The 22,830-nt window shown below is 53.7% G+C and overlaps 1 protein-coding gene across 4 annotated transcripts in view; it reads right to left on the bottom strand.

Moving 5' to 3' along the window:
• Positions 1 to 22,830, bottom strand: part of ARHGAP22 (Rho GTPase activating protein 22) — a 136,542-nt gene that overhangs the window by 44,758 nt on the left and 68,954 nt on the right. The gene's annotated exons all lie outside the window — the stretch shown is intronic.

The raw sequence follows: 22,830 nt of genomic DNA, 5'->3' as shown, positions 1-22,830 counted from the left end.
CTCTTAGAGAATGCAGCCTGGTGGGAAGGACTGGCCTGAACCATTATCACAAACACATGCAAAACCGCCATCAAAAGCTTAGGAAGGATTCCAGAGGTCTGGGGGGGTGGGGGCTGAGACCCTAGTTTGAGAACTGCGTCCACAGGGCCACCTGCCACCAACACCTTGGGCTCACCTGGCTCTGCTCTCCCGACCGCCCTGGGGGAGCCAGGCCGGAGCAGTAAGGCTGCATGGCCAGGACTGGAAGACACCGCCGATGGTGAGGCCAGGGCACCCTTGTCCCCTACCCCCTTTAAAAATAACTTTTGTGAAGAGAAAAACAAAAAACAAAAAAAACAAGTGAAAAATAGCACCAGATTCAAATGGAGCATGCTAACTGCCAGAGGAACAGCGGGTTCTTTGGGGCTCAAGGGTGGGGAGTTGTGAGGGAAGAGGGCTGGGCCTGACACTCAGAATGGAAAAAAATGCGATTTATGCTGAGCGACCTGGAGGGAATGATGGTTCAACTCATTATTCTTAGGGACGGACAAGGGAATCAACATTTATGGAGCGTCTACACAGTGCCACCTTCCTTACCGCCCTCGGATTCGAGCTCTCCGAGCTCTCCAGGGTCTGCGTGCAGGGCGGGGCCCCCTGTTCCTGCTGGGCCCCAATGTCCGAGCTAGCAGGGCCCCTCGCTGCTCACGCCAGCACACACTTGAACCCCTCCCAACAAGAGTGTGCAGGAGAAACCCACCCCGGCGGTCAAGGCTCCCAAGCCCTGCAATCTAGCAAGTGGTGGAAGCCTGACATGCAACCAGGACCCCTCCTCCGTCCACACCCAGCCCCTGCCCCCTCCCAGCCCCGGGGTCCCACCCTCCTGGGCTCCCGTCTAGGCTCCCCGGGTATGAGCTGCCTCCAGGACCTCTCCTTCAGCTGACAGAACATCTGGTTCCAGGTGGGCACATCAGCACATCTGTTAAATGAGTGAGCGAAGCACCGGGGGCTGACCGGAGCTGGTAGTAACTGCGGGAAACTGGAACCTTCGCTACTTTGCATTGCTACCGAGTGTTTTTTCCCCCCACTAACTCCATCTGTCTTGGCCTGGGTTCCTCAAAACCAAAGCCTGAGACAAGGACTCCTGTGCTGGTGGGTTTGGGAAGCTACCCTGGGGAGAGGTGCAGGGCAGGGAATGAACCGGGGAAGTGGACAGAGCCCAGAAGGATGCTACCCATTGGCTCCAGTTACCCACTGGTCAAGGGTGGTCCCTACAGTTTTCACGTCCCTCCCCTCTCCTTCCGCCAGCACTCTGAAGGGCTTGACCCCCTACAGCACTGGTAGGGAGTCTCTTCCTTTCAAAGGGGCAACAGATACTCGGGGAGACCCCACTGTGCCAGCTCTGTGCTTGGCACAGGGGTAGTGGGGGGGAGCACATGGGAGAACAAGACAGGCAAGACCCCACCCTCCTGGAGCTTATTCCTGGGGGAAATGGACAAAGGACAAGGAAGGACACAAGGTCAAGTGGGGTGACTTAGGCAAGATGGAGTGGGGTTGCTACTTAAGCAGGGGATCAGTAAAGGCCTGCTTGAGAAGAGGGCCCCTGAGCTGAGCACTAAGTGACTAGAGGGGCTGGTTTTCCTGCACTGATCTGGTCTGGGCACAGAGGGTTGGGGGTGGGCGGCAACTGCAAAGGCCCTGGGGTAGGAAAAGTACTGAGGTCCTCTGTAAGGCTCAGTGCACCCAGGAGGCTGTGAGTCAGTCGGGAGGTAGATAGGAGGGGGTGGCAGGTACCCAGGGTGGAGATGCAGTGATGTAGGCCAGGCGGGGAGGGGTGCAGGGGGTGACGAGTGCCTGGCTTCAGGATCTGTCTTGGTGTTGGTAGTGACCCAGAGGAAGTGCAGAACGAGGATCCACCTCCAGGCACGGGGCCCAATGCCAGAGAGGGTGTCCCATGTCCTACCACACCCTGCTCACTGTCTCCAGAAACTACATTTTAGGCAAAATCTAATAAATAAAGATCATTTTGTAATTGTAAGCACCAATTTTTAAAATGCTGGTGGCTTCCTCTCTTGTCCCCTTCCCAACTGAACCCCACCGGGGCTCAAGCCCAGCTGCTTGAAAAGCACAGACCAGGGAGGGATCTCTGCCCTTTTCCTGGTGGTTAGCTCCCCGCCTCCAGGCCCCCTGGACTGGCATCACTGGGGAAGGACTGGAGTACAGGGCAGGGGCTGACCTGCGCTCAAGGGCCTGGCCCGGATTCTTATCACTGACCCCAGGAGGCAGCGGCCAGCCCAGGGCTACATCTCCATTCCTCCATTTACTAGAAGTTCTTGTGTGTTTCCAGGTGCTGGATACTGACCTACCGAACAGGTGTTTGAAGGACATTCTCGGATCCTATCATGGCACAACCTGAACCCTGCCAGGCAGCCTGCTAGGAACGGGGGACATTAAGCCCTGGTCCTCAGGGAGCCAAGGGCAGGCGGGTCAGCCACAGACTGGGAAACAACCCAAGACGACAAACTGGCAACAGAGACATCTGCTCTCTACCCCAGAATCTGGGAGGAGGTCGACAAGAGGGATGGATGCTCCCCCCCTCCCCACCTCTCCACTCTTTATAATGGAGGTCGTCATCCGGGTCTCTTGTTCTGCATCACAAAACCTTTACCTCCCCGGCACTCGCCCTGGTGGGGGTGGGGACGGGGGCGGGGAGGAGGCCTGCAGGCCACTCCCTTGCCTCCAGCAGCCTGGAAGAGTACGGGAAGCAGAATTCCTAGGCTAACCATTTCCACTCCCCCCAGACAAGTTGGGCTTCCAAGTCAAGGCCAGCAGGCACAGGGGGGTGGGTCTGGAGGGCTGCCTGGAGGTGGCTGGCAGCAAATGTAGCCAAAGGCCTGTAAGTAGTTCAGCTGGCTGGGGAGAAAGGTTGAGTGCAGAGGTAGGCTCAGGGAATGGACCTAGCAAAGGGCACAGAAGTGCCCCAGGGCCTGTGGGGCTCCACACCCATGTTCTACTCACCCAATCCCGCACCCTCACCCCCACCTCCCAGTTCCTTTGTGCCTGCTCTAGCCACTCATGTGGACATTTGTTGAGCCACAAAATCTACGTTGGGCACATGAGAAATTCCCTTACGGATCTCTCACTGGTGCTCTTTTCCTTTGCCGGGGGCTCCGGTGAGGCCCAGCCAGATGCGGGCCCGCCTCCAGCAGGTATGTGTGAGCTCGGGGCTTCAGATAATGCTCTCCCCACACTCTTTTCACCCAAATTCTTCTGCTTCTTAAAAAAAAAAAATACACTGTCTTTAGAAGCTGCCTCTCTCCTGGAGGCCAGGTATAAACAACCGTCTGACAAGTAAAAAGTGTTGCAAGGCTGGAAGCTAAATGTGTTTTCTGTGACCCAGCACCACGCCGAGGCCCAGCTCCTAGAGGCTGCCATTCACATGGTAGTCTAAGAGCACGGAACCTCTGAAGGCAGCCACTCATCTTTAATGAACGGCACCCCGGAGAATAACATTCACCTTATTATTATTACTATTATTCACATAGTCTAAGTGCATGGTACCCTGTCCCCACTCCAGGCAGCCACTCTCATTGTAGTCTAAATGAATGGTGCCCTCTGGTGGCACCAATTCACACTGTAGTTTCTGTGACTCCCTGCCTCCCGCCCCCCACCCCCGCAGGTCCTGGAGTTGTGCAACACCACACCCTCCATGTTCTCACATTTAAGCCTTGAGACAACCCTGGGGAAGTACTTATCTTTCCACTTTCTACAGAAAAAAACACGCAAGGTCTCCCAGCCAGAGACCCAGAGCTGAGATTTTATGCGTTGTCTATCTGGTATCCGGTGCTTTCCCCCCTTCCCCCCTCGGCAGAGCTAGAAGGACCACAGCAAGCCCCACAGTAGGCCTTACAGATCCCGTTTTACTGAGAGGCAAACTGACAGATCGAAATGCCAAGCTCCTTGCCTGAAAGGCTGTAGCCAGTGAATGACGGGGGCCTGCCTGTCTCAGAGGGAGGACATCCTGCCTTCTGCCAGGACGGTAAGGTTCCAGTTCAACTGCCAGGGCTCCAGCCCTGGGTGGTCACCATGACACTGAGGTCGCTACTGTTCTTTACGCGGTGGTGCTCCGCGAGAATCCCCAAGCCATCCCGGGGTGTCGGTGTCTCACCTGGTCCTCGCCCCAGCTTTGCACGGCCAGGGCCCTTGTCAAGAGGCCCACTTTGTTCTGCAGTTGTGTGTCATGACCCCATCACTGGTCAGAGAGGGGTCCAGTGTCCTTCAGTGACCAACGGTTACTAGGGACTTGTTGGGGACCTGCCAAGGACATTTAAAAACCTACCCTGGGAGCCTGGACATCAGTCCTGGCTGGCACAGCTGCCCAATGAGGGAGCTACTGGGTGCCAGCCCACCCGGCCTTTCTGGGCAGCGAGGGGGTCCCCCAGCAAGCTCCAGACACACAGCAGGTCAGCTGCAGGCTCCTGGCCTCAGGCGCGGTGGGACGGCCAAGCCGCCTCCTTTTGGAGCAATTTCTGATTTTCTACGCCACACATGGCTAGGTGCCAATGGGGTAAGACAAGCACTGAGACAAGCCCTTTGACCGGACAGGGCTTCAGCCATACCCACGTCCTGAAGGGGACACAGGAAGGTCTGGCGAGAACATCGCTGGGCAGGTAGCAGTCCTGTGAGGGAGGGCCTAGAGGTTCAACGTTTGGGAACAGATGCCCAGCACGTGGTCCGTTGGCAAGGCTATAGGGAGTCCGACCCCAGAGAAAACACTGACCCCCCACTCAGCTCCTTGCTTGCTAATAGGACCCCTGCTAACACGCCCCTGAGAACTGAGGTGGGGCAGAGAAGCAGCTGATGAGGACGCTGCTGTGGGTGGGGAGGACACGAGCACCTGCGAACACCAGAACACCAGGGCCCTGATTCTGGACAAAAGCCTTCCCTCTCGGGTCCCTCCCTGATGATCCCCGATTCTTCACTCTCATCTGTCCACCCAACTGTACCTGAGTGAGCCAGTGTGTGGCCTGGTGACAGGCCTGACCCGACCTGGGCTGTGGGGGATGGCCGCTGGGAAGGGCACACCGTCATTTACAGGGAGCCGAACCCTGTCCTGCACTCGCTCGGTCTGCCAGCCCGGCCCGGGGCCCGCTCCAGGCCAGCGCGGTGGACCAGAGTCCACGTTGGACCCCAGGGGCCTCGCCTGGGTGCACCCAGGACAGGGAGAGCCCCAGCACCCCATCAGTGGGGCGGAGGGGTGCCCTCCGGCAGGGCCCAGACGGGATGCCGAGCACAGCGGAGCTTTGTTCCAGCCTCCGCCATCGATCGCCGGCCGGGCAGACGCTCTGTGAATGGCACTGTTGTGGTATTTTAAGAAGATTCTACAAATAGCACTCACTCAGAATGGGCCTCAGAGCCAGCTCATGAATGCGGCAGTGGCGAGGGCGGGCCAGCCTGGGAGCTCGAGGAGGACAATGGGGCCTCACAGGGGACATAGGGCAGGATGTTGGGTGACCCTGGCCTTTTCCGGGGCTCCGTGGCCTCATTTCCCCCAGACGTACCCAGGCCCTGCCCCCATCACCCAGTTCTGATGGGCGGCTTCCTGGGAATTTATTGGGAAGGAGCAGCTCCCCAGCCTTTGCGAATAAAACGAGGGGCTGCGACATCCCTCTGGCGCCTGCTACTCCCGGATCTCTAGGCTCTGATGATGTCCTGGGGGTCACAGCGGAGGGGGGCACAGGAAGGAAGGATGTCCTTAGGTTTTCATCACAAAACACTTTATTAGGTACTGGAGAAACCTCAAAGATTCATAGTCCTGGCAGCCAAGGACCATTAACTGGAATCTTTCCAGAAGAGTCCATTCTTGAGATTTGAAAGATAGCTGAAGAAAGAGAAACAGAACAGGGATGTGGGGGTCATTTGGAGCTAGGCTCAGGCTTAGTGTGACCAGTGACAGCTAGTTACTTAACTCTCAGAGTCTCGATGTCTTCCGCTCTAAGTCCAACAGTACCAGACCGCCCCGACCGGGCAGGTAGAAAAATCGGAGGCACCGCACACGCTGGGCGTGGCACCAGGCACCTGACAAGTGTTAGCCCCGCTTCCTTCCCAAGTGCAAGACCAAGTGCGTTCCACACGTAAAGTGCTCCTGAACTACGGCTGAGCAACCTGGCAGGCGTAAAGGGAACCCTCTTGACCCGGCCCTGGCCGTGGAGTCCACGCAAGTGAGCAAAGCAAGACAGCAGAGGGTGCTGGGGCCCATGGCAAAGCAGAGAGGCTCAGGTGGAAGCCTCGGCGGTCCCTCCTGGTCCTTGGGACATGCTGACACGACAGGGGTGGGAGCACGGACAGAGCTGCCCCGACCCCCCAGCACATTCTGAGCAGGAGACACGGCCAAGGGGCTGACTGTGCGTCCAGCTGTCGGCGGTGGCAGGAAACGGTGGCGGCCCCACACCTATAAGCTGGGTCTGCCCAACACTCCACCGGGCCTTGAAAACTCTTGTCTGTCCTGCCCCTTCCCTCCATTCAACCCCCCCCCCCCCGGAGGATAGAAGGGCCACACCTGCTCTGTCAGGGCCCAGACCTGTTCTGTGCACTGAACTTGCCCTCAATCCAAAGGGACTAACTGAGAATGAAGTTAGGAAGCCTTGTTCAGAGCCAAGAGCACAGGGGACCCCCGACTCAAGGGACTGCTGGTGGGAGCCTCAGCTGGGCCACTGACATGGTGGACGGCCTTAGGCCGACACTTCCTCTCTTTGAGGCTTTTTTAAAAAACTCATCTGGAAAATGAGAAAGTGTGGCTGGGTGATCTCTCAGGACCTCTCAGCTCGCCCCCTCGGAGTCCAGATGTTCTATCCATGAGGACTGACGGTTTGATCACTGGAACCGAATGCTGCATGTTTTGCTTACCTCTCCCCTAGGAGGCCTTCCCTGGAAAAGAGCCTGCTTAGCCCCCACACTGAATTGGGACAAGGTTGGTGGTGGCTCGTTCACAGGCAGGTGGCCCTGGACATGGCCCTGGGACTCGCCAAGTTAGCAGGTGCTGGTGTCTCCATAGCCCCGGTCGTGAGGGAAGGCAGCCTTGGGTGCTGGTGGGCACTCATCCTACACGGGTCCCTTTCCTGCACAACCTCACTGCATCAGGCAGGGGCAGTGGGTGAGGCAGTGCTCCCCGCGCCGTGGGACCGAGGCCCAGAGGCATGCAGGGCAAGGTGGGAGAGTCAGGACTTGATACCAGGGAGCCTTGACTTTAAGGCCGTTCCTGCTGCCCCCTTACTTTGCACCCCCAACTTATAAGGGGCTCATACTCTGTCCCAACAAGCTGTCTGCCCTGAAACAGTGACGGAGACCTCTCTCCATTTGACTCTCCTCATCAGGAAATGAAGGAAACTATCTCATCTCAAAGATCTTTCCTTGCTCCCAAGTTCAGGGGCTCTCTTCTCCAGAAGTTGCTGATGCACACTGACTGGGTGGGGTCCAAAATCCTAAACGAAGGGACCAGGGCCAATCAGAACAGACGGGGCCGTAAGCCTATACCCAGGCCGAGGTGGCCCTGCTGGGCCAGACTTGAAATTTCAGCTACTAGATAACGGGGAGGCTGGGGAGCTCCGGGGAGGCTGGGGGCGGTGACGATTTACTAACTGGCCTGGAAGTATTTCTGTGGTTTACAAACCTCTTAGCCTTTCTGGTGAGTGCCATCTGAATTTCAGCCAAGGCTGCAGACCTCCTGGGCTGGAAGGAATTTGAGAGCCTGCCAGGTTAGGGCCCTCATCAGGGAGGTCTGAGAAGAAGGCTGGGGAACAGGTGCAGAGGGCCTTGCAGGGGTTCCTGACCTACACCTTGTGCTCTGTGCTCGCAGAGGCAGTGTCGCGACAGGCGGGCAGTGGCCGCTGTGACATCCCTGGCTGGCATGAGCCCATCTGAATCTGGAAAGACTGAACTGACCCTGGGGCCGGGGGCGCCTGCTCCTGCAAGGCGTGGGTGAGTCGTGGTGAGTGCCACATGACTGAACACCCCTGCCCGCTGCTGGGCAGCTGACTGAGGGGGCTGAAGCACAGCACCTCGACGGCAGCCTCGGTCCGCGTGAGCGCCGGAGCAGGCTCCAGGACACTGCAGCCCCTGCCCTAAAAGGAACTCCAACGGGAGCTGGAGGGGGTGCCGGCCCTGTGTGACGGATCCTCAGAGGGGAACCTTGTCCAGCTGAAGCCACAAAGGAGAAGCTGCTGGTGTATGACTGACCTTTGGCTCTTTTCCAGCCGATGTGACCGGGGGTGTCCAGCTCTCTGTTCCAAGTTTCACGGACACAGGGCCTGTGCTGCTTTCTGTTTGACTCTCGCCTGCGCTCCCCGCTGCCGCGGGTCCGAGCGAATGCCCGGCTCTCAGTCACGGGGTAGTAAGTGAAATAAATCCGGAGCACGGCCTGGGAGCGGAGACCCTGGTGCCAGATGGGCTGGGGGGTTCCCAGCTCGGGGCGGCCCCGGGCAGGGAACTCAGTGCCTGTCTCCTCGTCTCTAAACTGACACCGACACCAGAACCCACTTGAAGGCCAGCGCGGATTCAGTGCACCCCTGCCTGTGAAGTGCTGGGGCCGGGGCTTGGCACACAGTGAGTGGTACGTGTCGTCAGTGCTTTTATTTCAACCGAGAGACACTGGCCTCATCATTTTTCAGGATCTTACCCTAAGCCTCGAGTGAAAGAATCATCCTTCCCATTATTGGGCATTTTCTTGCGTGCCAGCCGCCTTCGTACAGAGGCCAAGTGAATTCTTCCCTTAGCACAACTTGCTGAGGTTGTCAGTAATTCCAATTTGCAGACAAACGTATCCCTCTTTGGCTCCGGCAAGGGACCTGTCCCCAAGGCCGCACAGACAGCAGGTGGCACAGCCAGAACTCAGGACCAGGTCTGCCCAATGCAAAGCTTCACAAGCTTCCAACATTTCACACCGCCTCCTTGCAACCAAGCCCTCGAGCCCCTTAACTCACCTCCAACCCCCCACTTCACATCCAGGTCGTTCAGGTGAGAGAAACAAAGCGTAAACCAGAGAAGACCTAGGAACTGCTCCCACACCTCCCTGGGTATGACTTAGCATCTCACAAGGTTCCCCACCCCCCAGAGCACTGCAGCAACTTGACCTGTCTTGTAGATCCCTGAAAAAGCCCCGCTGACACAGCACTGTCATTACCAGGCCTGACTCACTCTGTGGAAAAGCCTTCTCTCCAGGGCATTTGTCGAAAACACCCAGTGCTAAGTCTTTATCATTACAGCTGTCCACAGCTGGGGTGCTAATTTGGGCAAACGTGGCTGGCCCAAAGGAAGATCTGGGGGATGGAGAAACCCACCAGGGGCTTTGAAAAGCTCTGACTTATTTCTGGAGATCTAGAAACCCATGTACAGGTGTGGAACCGTGCCAGTGAGCAGGACAGACCTGAGAGGTCCCCCAGTCTCTCACTTCTGGCCAACCACGCACAAGCCGGGAGTGAGGCTAAGGCCGTATGAACGACCTGAGCACTGAAGGGGCACTGCAACAAATTCTGAAGGGGAGTCCTTCAAGCAAAACGAAAAGAACATTAGATGGTCACTCGAATCTACACGAAGAAAGAAAGAACACCAATAAGGTAACGATATAGGCAAATATAAAAAACAGTATAAATGTATTTTTAGTAGTTTTTTTCTTTTACCTGATTTAAAAGAGAACTGCATAAAGCAATACTTATAAAAATGTGTTGATGTGCTTATAATGCATAAATATGTGATTAGTATGATAATAATGGCACAAGGAAGGGGAGGGAGCAGACTGTAATCCCTAGAACAATTATTAAGAAAATAACTTTAAAAATATGGTAAAGAAACAAAAGGAAGGGCACCTGGGTGGTTCAGTTGGTTGAATACCTGACTATGGCACAGGTCATGATCTCAGGGTCCTGGGATGAGCCCCTTGTCCCTCTGGGCTCAGAGCAGGGAGCCTGCTTGTCTCTCTCTCTCTCTCTGCCCCGACTCCCCCCCGCCTCCCCGGTTTGTGTGCATGCACGCTCTTTCTCTCTCAAATAAATTAAAAACATTTTTAAGGATTTTATTTATTTATTTGACAGAGAGCACAAGCAGGTGGAGCTGCAGGCAGAGGCAGAGGGAGAAACAGGCTCGATCCCAGGACCCTGGGATCATGACTTGAGCTGAAGGCAGATGCTTAACCGATGGAGCCACTCAGGTGCCCCTCAAATTAAAAAAAAAATTTTTTTTTAAATCTTAAAAAAAAAACAAAGGAAATTAAAATGAAACAACAGAAAAATATCTTTTTAATATAAAAAGAAGGCAATGATAAAACAAAGGTCATGGCACATACAGAAAACAAATAGCAAAATGGCTGACATAAATCCATTTTATCAGTAATCATATTAAATATAAATGGATTAAAAACAAACTATATGCTATCTATTGGAGACATATTTAGATTTGAAAATAAAGAGGTTGAAATTGAAATAACAGAAAAAGATGTAGCATGTAAACAACACCCAAAAGAGAGCCAGAGTGGCTACACAAATATGGGACAGAATAGACTTTGAGATAAAAATATTACTGGTAACAAAGCTGAACATTCTATGATAAAAGGGTCAGTCCAGCAGGAAGATGCAACATTTATAAACATATGTCCCCCTAACAGCAGAGCTCCATAATTATGAAGCAAAAATGGACAGAATTGAAGTGGGATTCCACAATAATAATTTGGAGACTTTAGTACTCCACTTTCAATAATGGATGGAACTAGGAGGAAAATAAATAAGGAAACGAAAGACTTGAACAACACAAGGAACCAAGTAGCCCTGACAAATACCTATAGAACACCCTATGCAACAGGAACAGAGTACACCCTCATCTCAAGGGCACAAAGAAGGTTTTTCCAGGATAGACCAGATGCTAGATCCTACAGCGAATCTTAAACATCTCAATGGATTGAATAAAACCAACTATGAATGTATACTCACCAGCTATAGAGAAAAATTAGAAATCAGTAAGGAAAGGAAATTTGGAGAATTCACAAATAATATGGAAATTAAACAACTCACTTCTAAATAACCAAAGGAAAAACATCACAAAAGAAGTTTTTAAAAACGCTTTCAGTTGAATTGAAATGAAAACACAACATAGCAAAATTTATGGGATGCAGTGTGCTTAGAATGAAACTTATAGCTATAAATGCCCACATTATAAAAGAAGAGAGATCTCAAATCAATAACCTTGAGAGATAGAAGAGAGATCTCAAATCAATAACAAGGCTTATACCCTTGGAAACTAGAGAAAAACCAAACCAATCCCAAATCAAACAGATGGAAGGAAATAATTATGATTAGACTGGAAATGGTTTAAATAAAACAAAGGCTAGAAAATAATAGAGAAAATTAAAATAAAAAACACCAATAGTTGGTTCACTGGAAAGATAACCACATTTGACAAGCTTTAGCTAGACTAACCAAGAAAAAAAGCAAGAGAAGACTCAAATTACTAAAATCAAGAATGAAACAGGAGACCTCACTGTCAACCTTACAGAAATAAAAAGGATTATAAGAAAATAATACGCACAACGGCACACCAACACATGAAGGAACTTAGATGAAATAGACAAATTCCTGGAAGCACATCAACTATCAGAACTGACACAAGAAGAAATAGAAAATCTAAAAAAACTTTTATGTAGCAAAAGACTGAATGAATAACTTAAATATTCCCCAAAATGTTTCACTGACAAATTCTACCAGTCATGTAAAGAAGAATTAATACCAGTCAGTTTCACGGGTAAATTCCATCAAACGTTTAAACTATTAAAACCAATTGTTCACAAACTTGCCCAAGAAACAGGAAAGACTAGAGCATAGCTCCCAGCTCCTGTGCAGCCAGGATTCCTCTGATAACAAAAACAAAGACACTGCAGCAGAACTACAGACCAACGTTCCTTATGAATACATGCACAAGAATCCTCAACAAAATACTAGCCGAATAGAATCGAAAGCTCACCAACTGGTGAACAGAAAAACAAAATGTGTCATACTCATAGCATGGACTATATTTAGCCATAAAAAGGAGTGAAATAGTGACCCATGCTACAATGTGGATGAACCTTTTTTTTTTTTTTAAGATTTTATTTATCTATTTGACAGAGAGAGACAGCCAGCGAGAGAGAGTGGGAGAGGAAGAAGCAGGCTCCTAGTGGAGAAGCCTGATGTGGGGCTCGATCCCGGAACGCTGGGATCACGCCCTGAGCTGAGGGCAGACGCTTAACGGCTGCGCCACCCAGGCGCCCCTACAATGTGGATGAACCTTGAAAACACTAAGTTAAACAAGCCATTCACAAATGGCCAAATATTGTATAAAAGCAATTTAGTGGTTGCCTGGGGCTGCAGGAGAAGGGGGAAGGGTTGTCTTGGGACTGGGAAGTGACTACTAATGGATATAGGGTTCCTTCTTGGGGTAATGAAAATGTTCTAAAATTGGATTATGTGATGATTGCATACTTGTGAATATACTAAAATCTCTTAAGTTGTACAGTCGAAAAGGATGAATTCTATATGTAAAATATATCTCATTAAAGCTGTTTGTAAAACACTGTGGTGATTGGATGTTCGAGGGAAGAGCCCAGAAAAAGTTGTAATTCAGGCAAGAATAGGCACCAACGACCTAGCTGGGATGGAGCAGGTAGATAAGGAGAACTGCTTCAGGGGTTCGCTTCATTGGGATGCCCCGGGTTTTAGTCCCAGCATTCCTGAAGTAGAGCTGTCTTACAGGTGCCAGGGCCACAGGCTAACAAGACCAGAAAACACAACCAGGCATTTTCTTCCCTTGTCCCTTCAGGAGTTAGGACTCAAGCTCTCAGGGAGGCTTGCTGCCCTAATGGCCAAGACAGAGCCTTCCGGCTCCCCCAGGACTGGCTCCCATCTGGGGCCAGCACTGTCAGCCATGGGTTTGTGCTGGTTAAATAGACCTGCTCATGAACTTCATCCAAGGGGGGCTGCTAATCTGTCCTTGCAGTATCAAACCCCCGTCCCCTGCCCCCGAGAGATGACCACTGGCAGAGCCCCTGTCCGCGCGGATAGGAAGAGGCATTTGGCCTTCTAACTGCCTCGCTGCTAGGAACACGGAGCAGTTCTGAGTTTCCTCAGAGAACAGCCTTAGTGATCATCTAGTCTTGCCAATGTCCCTCTTTACAGAAGAGGAAATTGAGGTCCTAAGTGGTGACCCAGCTAAAAGGGGTAGAGCGAGAACTACCAACAGGCCTCTTTGAGGTTAGCACGCCTGTCCCCATTTACAGGTGGGGCTGTAGAGGCTCAGAGAGGTCACGGGTGGCCTGGGATCCCCCGGCCAGGAAATGAACCAAATCCTCTGCCGGAGGCTGGTTCCCTTTTTAAAAAAGCCACAGCACTGCTGGCCGGGACACTTGAATGGGGAAGAGGTAACAAAGAGGGACGCTCCTCAGAAACAGAGTGGGACCCACGCGAACTTCCTGCTACAGACCAAAGGCCTTAGGGCTCTGGGCCATGAGCTCAGCCCCTGGAGCAAGAGGCTCGAACCTTCGAACAGGTCATTCTGGCCTCCTGTCTGTCCTTGTCAAATCTCCACTGTCTTCGAGGTCGGGTCAGACATCAATGCTCCCACACAGCCTGGCTTCTGCCAGCCTTCTGAGAGGCAAGAGAAGACAGAGCCGGCCCTGCCTTCAGGGAGCATCCGGCTCACGTGAGAGAGGACAGATTTTACAGACGGACGCGTGTGTATGTATGCGCTGTGATACATTTTCAAGTTAAAGTATAGGATCGCAAGTGAGCAAGTTACGGGGGTCAGGCTCTCAGGAAAGATAGGCACTTAGGCCCAGCCAAATGTTGGGGTCCCCGGGTCAAGAGCAGGGGCAAGGTGACTCCAGGCAGGGAAGAGCATGGGCAACCGTAGAGGTGGAGAGAACGTGGGGGCCCGAGGGTCGTGAGAGCGGGCTGGGTGTGAGCGCAGGCTGGTGAGACGGGAGGCTGCCAACCGCACCGCGGTGGCTGTGAACGGTGTGCAGAGCTCGGTGCGAATGGCCCCGGAATCATCGAGTGTTTGTGAGGAGGGACTGACGAGATCCCGCAGGCAACCTGAGCAGGCACTGGCTGCTGCTGGAGAACGTACTGGAGCGGGGACAGCCCATGTGGGAAGACCCATCGGGAGGCCACGGTAGGAGCCCCGGGCAGCATGCAGGTGGCTGGGACCCGGGTGCTGGCCTGGGATGGAGACAAGCAGAGGGACTCAGGTGTATTTTGGAAGCAGAACTGGCAGGAGTTGGTGATGGCAATCCAGAGCAGAAGGACAAAAAGCCAGAGTTCAGATTTAGCCCCTGTCCAGTCCAGGAGAACCCAAGGGAGGTGGTCAAGCTGGTCTGGTGCTCCGAGCCCGGCCTGGGCTGGAAAAATGGTGACTCTGAAGGGTTTGCCAGCAAGAGGGCTGAGCAGGTGGGGGGCAGAAGTGAGTGGAGGAACGTCTATAAGGGAGCTGCGGCGATAGGCAGGAGCCCCTGCACCCCCCAAACGCCTCGGCCCTGGCACACCTCCGCAGGCCTGAAAAGCCCTTCCCTATTTTCTCTACTGGGGGGTTGCCCCTCTTATAAGACAGCTCAGGCATTGGCTGCTCCGGCCATTCTCGGAACCTCCAGGCTGCGTGGAGCACCAGGGCTGGCTGTTCTCCCTGCCTTTCTTCTCAGCCTGCCCTGTCCCTGTCTGTCTCCCAGGTCTCCACCCCGTCAGGCTCTGAGCACCCCGGGGGCAGAGCTGCACCCTCCCCAACTCTTCATCCTCGAGCTGGGCACGAAGCCAGGCGTGGAGTGGGTGCCCAACAGATAACTGCTACACGGATGGACAGAAGCCTGGATGAGCAATCTTGGAAGAGTTTATGAAAACTGGCACCTTCTCCAGACGGCGGGCTCAGAGGCTGCATAGGAGTTTGCCGGAGAGAACCAGTTCTACCACTTCCACCCAGGGACAGCCTTGCCTCTCCCCAGGGCAGAGCACACCTCTGCCTGCCTGTCCTGCAGGGTGCCCAGCCCGGCCCACCGGCCTCTGCACCCAGGCTGCCAGATGCCCCAACAAGCCCTCTGTCCGTTAGGAAAGGGGCACGGAGGCCATGCCCTGCGCCTCCCTCTAGCACAGCAGAGTGATACACGGAGTCGGGGCCACTGGGGTCCCCGGGGAGTCTGACAATAGGAACAGGCAAAGGTGAGCATGACTGTCTCCTCCAGCTCGTCAACTCCATGCACTGAGCCCAAATTCTCTGCAGAGCACGGCGCCAGACCACAGAGGTCACACAATTACCAGCTAAGGGCGACAGACCCAGACCAACCAGGCACTGGAAAGAATGAAATGAACTGGGGCTGTGGGCCAGGGGCTCAGAAGTGGCTCCAGGTGCAGCCCACCTTCCCCATTGTAGAGCCCTCTCCGGCCTGACTACAGGCTCTAGGAGAGGGTGTGGTGCATGCAGGGCCCAGAGGGGAACAGGTTGTCCGGGTGGTTGGAAGGGCGTGGGGGTGCGAGCAAAGCCAGCAAGGCTAAGAAGCTGGGCTTTCTTCTGCAGGCACTCTGGGGCCGGGGCAGAGTTGGAGGAGGGACAGTGTGACAGGTGTGTGCATGGGATGCTGGCCCGGGCAGTGGACTAGAAGGAGCCAAGATGAACTTGGGCTGACCAGTTGGGAAGCCAGCGCAGGCAAGATGCTGAGAGTCTGCACAGGCATCACGGTGGCCTTGGGGGCAAGGATGGGGACACTGCCTGGGGCAGGATCACAGATGCTATCGGCCTTTTGATCACGGGAAAGGAAGCAGCAGGCAGGGCTGTGAGCCAGGAACCCAAGAGAAAGGGAAGGTGAGTGCACAGGACTCCGGTGGAGTTCTGGATTTTCAGACTGGAGATGGGCACTGCAGGGTGCGGGGCAAAAGATTTAGGGGGCTGTTTGCTTAAAAGTGAGCACAATTATCGGGGCCCTGGGTGAGATTTCTGGGGGAGACTTATAGACAGAGCTCAGAAGATGAAACAGAATTCCCAGCTGAACTTGTTGCATTAAAGGGGGCAGGGCCAAGAGGAGATAGAAGGGCTGGACGGGGGCAGCCCCTGTGGGTAGGAGGGAGGGGGCAGAGCAGGCTCCCAGATGCTCAGAGCTCCAGGACTGCTCACCAGGTCCAGCACAGTGTGTGTGTGTGGGGGGGGGGGCAGGGAGAAGTCCACAAGGAGAAGGGGGAGACAGGGAGGCTGACTGCTCCTGGGGCACTGGTGTTGGACAGGAGAGGAGACAAGGGCCGGGCTTGTGGTGCCCACGGACACAAGAAGCTGGCTTTTTTTTTTTTTTAAAGATTTTATTTATTCATTTGACAGAGATAGAGACAGCCAGTGAGAGAGGGAACACAAACAGGGGGAGTGGGAGAGGAAGAAGCAGGCTTCAAGCAGAGGAGCCTGATGCAGGGCTCGATCCTAGAGCGCCAGGATCACGCCTGGAGCCAAAGGCAGACGCTTAACGACTGAGCCACCCAGGCGCCCCAAGAAGCTGGCTTTTTTAAAAAATGTTCTGATGAGTGAGTTGGGGCAGGTTTGCAGTCTGACAAGGAGCCAGCAAAAGGGAAGATGAGGGTGGTGGGGAGACAGGGGACATGACAGGGGTCAAGATCCTGGAAAACAGAGGAGGGCTCCCAGTGCTGAGAGCAGCAGGAAAGGTGAATTTGGGGACAAAGAGGCAGCAGAGGGCCAGTGGACCTTAAGGGACCCACGAGTCTGCTCGCGCCCCCCCTCCCCAGCTTTCAACAAAAGCTGCTTCACCGCTGTACTCCTGGACCACCTCTTCCTCTGAGTCTCAGCCTTGGACCACAAGGCAAAGTAGAAGAAAATGAAACTTGCCACTAAACAGACCCACCATAGAGCTCTACCTGGAAGAAGCATCTGGAAACATTGCCTAGAAAGAATGAAATCAAAGTGTTCTCGGAGTTCCGATCAAGTACATCTGACCTCTGCTTTGAGGAGGGGTAAGCCTTCTCCGCACATCAGATCCTGCTCACTGACCTTTCGGGAGCGCCCGGGCCCCAGGTCTGCCGCATTCGCAGTGACCTGTCTTGTGTGTGATAGTAAGTGTGATGAGGGTCACTGCAGATCACGTCCGAAAAGCATCTGCAGCAATCCCTCCCCAGGTCCACAGCACCCACCCGAAGCTCTGCAGCCAGCAGGGAGCAGGTGTCTCCCGGAGGGAGTGCCGGCCTTTGGATATAAAGGCACGATGACCAGATCCAGTGTGGGGACTCCGGCACGTGACGGATATCTGCTGCTCTCTTCATGGCATTTATTATTTGAGTTTTTCTGCTTTATCCAGTACACTTTCACACAGGGCTAAGATAGTCAAATATCCTGCTCTAAAAGTTTTGTTTCAGAAATTTCCAACAATGAAATCCATTAACAACAGTGATTGTCTTGGGAAATTTTCAATTACATCAGTGACTAATAGACTCTCTTTTGGTCTTTTCTTACATGAAATACCTACACACATTTCTAGTCTGGAAGGTCAGAAAGCTCCCTACCCAGGTAGTTGCAGCAGCCAAACACACAACACTCTCCCCCTGGAAACAAATGCACCACATCCGTTTACCGTCTGAAGCAACATTTCTCAAAGTGTGTCCGAAGACACGGGTGCTGAGGTGCTCCACGGAAAGTGGGTTCCCTGGCCGAAGGTTTGGAGACCGTACCTACAATCCACCCAACTTGGAGATGCACAATGGCACCAATGTGTTTAGAGCACTGAGAAGTCTCGCAGTGAAAAAACCATCCAAATTTTGATAACTCATGATTTCTAGGACTATTTGACCAAGGAACCCCTCCTCCTCCTCCCGGTTTATGGCAGAACGCATTTTGCACAATGGTCCAAACTGTTCCGGCCTAGCCAGATTGGCTGAATTTATTAAATGAGGCAACAACGTTTAAACATTTGGAGATTTTACATTAAAACCAAACAAAGCAAATATCTGCCTTCCCTGAACCACAGAAAATCCTTGCTGCCTGGCAGTGGCCGGCTGGCTACCCACTCTGGACAGCGCAGGCACATTCTGGCATCACAGTGCTCCCTACCCCCTCTCGCTCCAGACTTCACCAGCTTTGTTAATTTACATGGGCTGCAGGACCATGTGGTCCCTTTAGACTGGGTCCCTGACCTCAGGCTGCTGTGGCTACTTGTGCCTTGGGATGGCAGGGGCAGGGGCGTCACGCCGGGAAACATTCCTACTCCAGACCTGTGTCCTCACCTGGATGGGTATAGCCTGGGCATCCACAGCCCCAGAAGACAAATCTAGCAGGACATGCCCTAGCCCCCTTCTAGGGCTGCTGAGTATGTACCCCCCCTAACCAATACCCTGCAAATCTACCCTTGCTTCTGGGACCCAGGCTCCACCCCTTGCCCTGTTTACTGAGAAGGGTCAGGTTGGATGAGACAAAAGCAGCTCCAGCCCGGCCAGCCCCCAGAGAAATCCTTCCAGCTGTGCCCTCCCTCAGACCTGCCCTCAGCCAGCATGCAGCAAAACCCTGCCCTCTGGGTCCTACTGCTGCCCTGGCTCCTGGAACAGTCCAGACTCACTAACTCTCAGTCCTCTCCCTCCAAACATGAAGCCCCACAGACAAAATTCTTTTTTTCTTTTCAAAATCAAATGCTAAGAAAATTGTTGCTTTGGGCAATGAGAACCATGCAACTAGTCACATTTCCTATTTGGTTTTGGCTGCAGAAAGTCTCAACCACAGATAGTATCTTATGGCCAGATTAACTGGGCTCTTTGCTCAATGAGTTCTGTTTCAATGTAGAATCCAGTTCAGTTTTTAAAATACGTTTATTTGTTATACATGTTATAAGCTATCTCAAACCCTTTGTGAAACAAACCAGTACATTTGGGCATCATTATCACCTGAACAAGAGTCCTTCAAGCTGCTTGACACAGTCATACCTTTATCTGGATCCAGGATATATTTTTCAAGGTATCAGGATCTGAGGCCCATTCTGGAAAAGCCTACACTGACCTTATGGTTTACATACAAGGCTTCCCAATTTGGGAAGTCACTTGGGGAAGTCCTTAAGCACACAGCTTCGCAGGACCTTCCTCAGGGCCTATCCAGCAGGTCAGGGTGGGGCCCGGGGATCTGCCTGTTTCATGAGCAGGGAGGAGGCGGGTGTTAGGTGAGTTCTAGGGTCAGGTGAGTTTGGGAAGAGCTTCAGTAAAGCGACACACTTCTAAGTTTCTATCAACAGGGATCGGTTCAGTCAGTCAAGGGTTAAAAGCAGGAAAGGCCAGTGCCCGAAGGAGGCCGGACCTCAGGCTGCCGCCGCCGGCTCCTCAGCCCCTTTCCAGGCTCAGAGCCCTCTCCAAGTCTGCTGCATTCCACAAGCAGCTCCCCTCGCACGTTCTGCCGCGACTTTTAAAAGACTCTGAGTCAGGGTCACTGGGTCCAAGTTTGCGAAAGAGGCGGGCAAGGAGAATGGATGCCCCTTTCCTGGCGGTTAAGCCGCAGAGGCGGTACCGGCCGCCGACCAGGCTCGGTCTGCAGACGACCTGTGGGCGGGGCCGGGCCCCGGGGGCTCCTCCGCCCCAGCCGTGGACTTGGCTGACCTAGAGGGCGGGCGCTCCCCCTCGGCTCCGCTCCCCTCCCCTCCCCTCCCGCCCGGGGGCCCCGGACCCAGCCCCCAGCCGGGCTCCGTGCTGCAAGAGGACCACCTGGACGCACGCTCCGAAGTTTGGAGACTCTCCGGGAGTTGCAGCCACACCTGAACCCTCTCCAGGGCTGAGGCAGGTGGCGTGCGGCCCTGGAGAAGTGGCGGACAAGTCCCCGAGGCGGGTCAGGCATCCCCCAGCAGGAGCTGGATGGAGCCGGCGGCGCACGTGCGCTCCCGAGAGTTACCTTTGGGCGCCGGCAGGTGTCCCCTCCAGTCCTTGCAGCAACACAGCCCCATCGCAGCCGCCGGCGCTCGCCGCTCGGCTCCGCTACCCGCCGCGCCGCCTGCTGCCGGCCGCGCTCCCGGTCCGGGCCACCGAGGTCCGGCCCGCGGGCTGTGCCCAGTCGGGCGCGGGGCTGCACGCGGGGCCGCCGGGCCGGCGGCTCCCTGTCTCTCACGCTCCGCTCCGGCCCCGCGCCGCGGGCATAACGGCCTCCGGGCAGACCCTGCTAATCAATAGGAGAACGCGCAGATTGCGCCGGCCGCGCCGCCAGCCCGCTTTTATCTCCGCGCGCCGGGGCGGCCCCGCGCCGGCTCCCTGCCCTCGCGGGCGCCCTCCCCGCGGCCCGTTACTCTCCCGCGGCGCCGGGCTGCGCGCTCGCGAGCGGCCGCCAGGGGGCGCGGTGCGAGCCCGAGCGGTCTCCGGTTCCCTCCTCCGCGCGCAAGGAGCCAACCAGGGGTGGGGGGGACACCCGCCTGACTTCTGGGCGGCGCGAGCGGGAAAGAAGGGTGCCTTGCTGCGTGCCGTGCGAGGGCGGCGCCTCCCCCCTGCGTCCTCTAAGCAGTCACCTCGTGGGTCACTGGGGGTGGGGGTATCTCATTTTGCCAGCTCACCTGAATCTTGCAACTTGCAGTAGCGGTAAAACAGTGTTTGCCCAAGCTACCCCCAAACCTGGCTGTGCTACCTATGGACTAGGTGACGGACTAGGTGACTTCGTTAAGTCACTTTCCTTCTGAGACTGTTTCTCCACCTGAAAAGTGAGGGAAAGGACACCGGATCAGATGTCATTTGGCGCAAATTAAAGGTTTGATGGTATAAAGTTATTTAAACTTGTGCTATTTTCCTGTCTGTAAGACGGAGAGAATAATAGAACTGCTCCAGTGAATCTGAGGATTACATAAGTTGATATAATCCATCTAGTCATAGATCTATAGATATGTACTATACATATATGAAGAACACAGCCAGTGGGGTCACTCAGTGCCTTGTGGGACCCATCATTGTCAAGTATTGGTCAGGATTTGGGCAAACGGGTACTTTTAGTGCAATGACTTTGGAAAGTAACGTGTGAGCTGCTTATTTTAAACTAGTACTGCTAACATCCTGGGCCCAGCAGTCCCATTTCTCAGCGTGCACCCCACAGAAATTCTTGCCCACGTGCCCAAGGAAACCTGTACAAGGCCATTCATTGCAGCCTCGTTTGTAATCACAAAAAATTGAAATCAACAAAATGTTCAGTGGTAAAGAGATTATCAAATACACAGGCATTTTCATAAAACAAAATAGCGTATCAAAATAGGGAGCTGGAGCCGTTTGAGATCCGCGGATTCACAGCACCGACATAAACACACGCCTACAACATGGTACTAGACCGGTCACTCCGCGGGCGGCACTGCTCTCGGCCCTGGGGCCCAGAGAAACGTCTGCGGAGAGGGTGAGTGACAAGAACAGATTGAAAGATGGCGTCAAGAGACTTTAGCATGTTGATAGCCGGCTAATTTCTTAAAAGAAAGGCGTATTTACCTATTGTGTAATTAAATATCAGTTCTTTCTCAGCCCTTCAGGTCCTGGGATCTGTTCCTGCCCCTGAAGGGCTGTGATGAGCCTCTAATGGCCTTGGCTTGCCGGGATTCTCTCCCTTCCACCCTACTCCCAATCCCTCTTGGGAAAACAGAGGTGGTCCAGGAAAAGAGCAGCGGCCAGGCCAGGCTGCCTGTGGCCGGAGCAGAACAGTTACACGGGGTGAGGTGGGGGGGCACGGGGGATGGAAGGAAAGAAGAACTTGGAGCAGAGAAGAGGTTTTCCCAGGATTTAAGTCTTATTCAAAGGAGAGATTAACAAAGGGGCAGATTTCTGCCTCCCTCTCCCTAATCTCCAGAAAGAGGAAGATGAGGCTCTTTCAGGGAGAGAGAAGGGTTGTCCTGCACTAGATCTGGAAAGAAAGATGTTTTCACTTCATGACATGTAGGCGGGGGTTACAGAGAGGGAGGAACTGAGAAAAAGCCGGAGACCTGACTTATGGTTGCTGCCAAGTCATTTTAAACAGTTTTAGCACCAGGCAAGATCACTTAGTCACAGCGGGCTTAATGAGGCCCCAGGAATTCCAAGCTAGAGCTCCCTGCATTCAGGGAGAGCATGTGCGGGGAGCGAGCCCCCGGGTGATTGTCCAACGGCCAAGTCCTACATTTGGAAAGCAAGATTTAAAAGAAAACATCACAGCGGCCATTGTGGGCTGCTTGTTTATCTTTCTAAGAGGAAGTAGCGAAGCAGGATCATTTCGAATGAGCCTATTATAGAGGGTCAGCGTCCCCATTGAACCGTTCAAATGTATTTTGGATACTCGACTTTTCAAAGTCGCTTTCAATATCAACTCCCAGGGCAAGTTAGGAGACAGAAAGCAAGGCAGAGCTTCTAGTATTACTGCCTTTGATTTCACACACTTTAATTCCTGATTATTCATTGGCTTTTTATAGTTTTCTAGTTATGTGTCTATTCCTTAAAAGGGAAGAAAAAATAACATTCACTATGTGCTTCCTACCAGATGCCAGGCAATTCATAATATCATAGTTTACCATAGGACAATCCTATGAGGTAGATGATGTTAGATTCAACTTACGGAGGAAGAAACAAAAGTTCAGGGAGGTGAAGAAACTTGCCCAAGACCAATGGAGTGGTAAGTGGTAGAGCCAAGATGGATGGTTGGATGGATGGTTGGATGGATGGATGGATGGATGGATGGATGGATGGATGGATGGATGGATGGGTGGATGGGTGGATGGGTGGATGGGTGGATGGGTGGATGGATGGATATGTGGATGGTTGGATGGATGGATGGATGGATGGATGGATGGATGGATGGTTGGATGGGTGGATGGGTGGATGGATGGATGGGTGGATGGATGGATGG

Source organism: Ursus arctos, unplaced genomic scaffold (assembly GCF_023065955.2).
Source record: "Ursus arctos isolate Adak ecotype North America unplaced genomic scaffold, UrsArc2.0 scaffold_7, whole genome shotgun sequence".
In the NCBI taxonomy this organism is placed as follows: Eukaryota; Metazoa; Chordata; class Mammalia; order Carnivora; family Ursidae; genus Ursus; species Ursus arctos.
The sequence above is the reverse complement of the archived record's forward strand: the minus strand, read 5'-3'. Positions and strand labels throughout refer to the sequence as shown.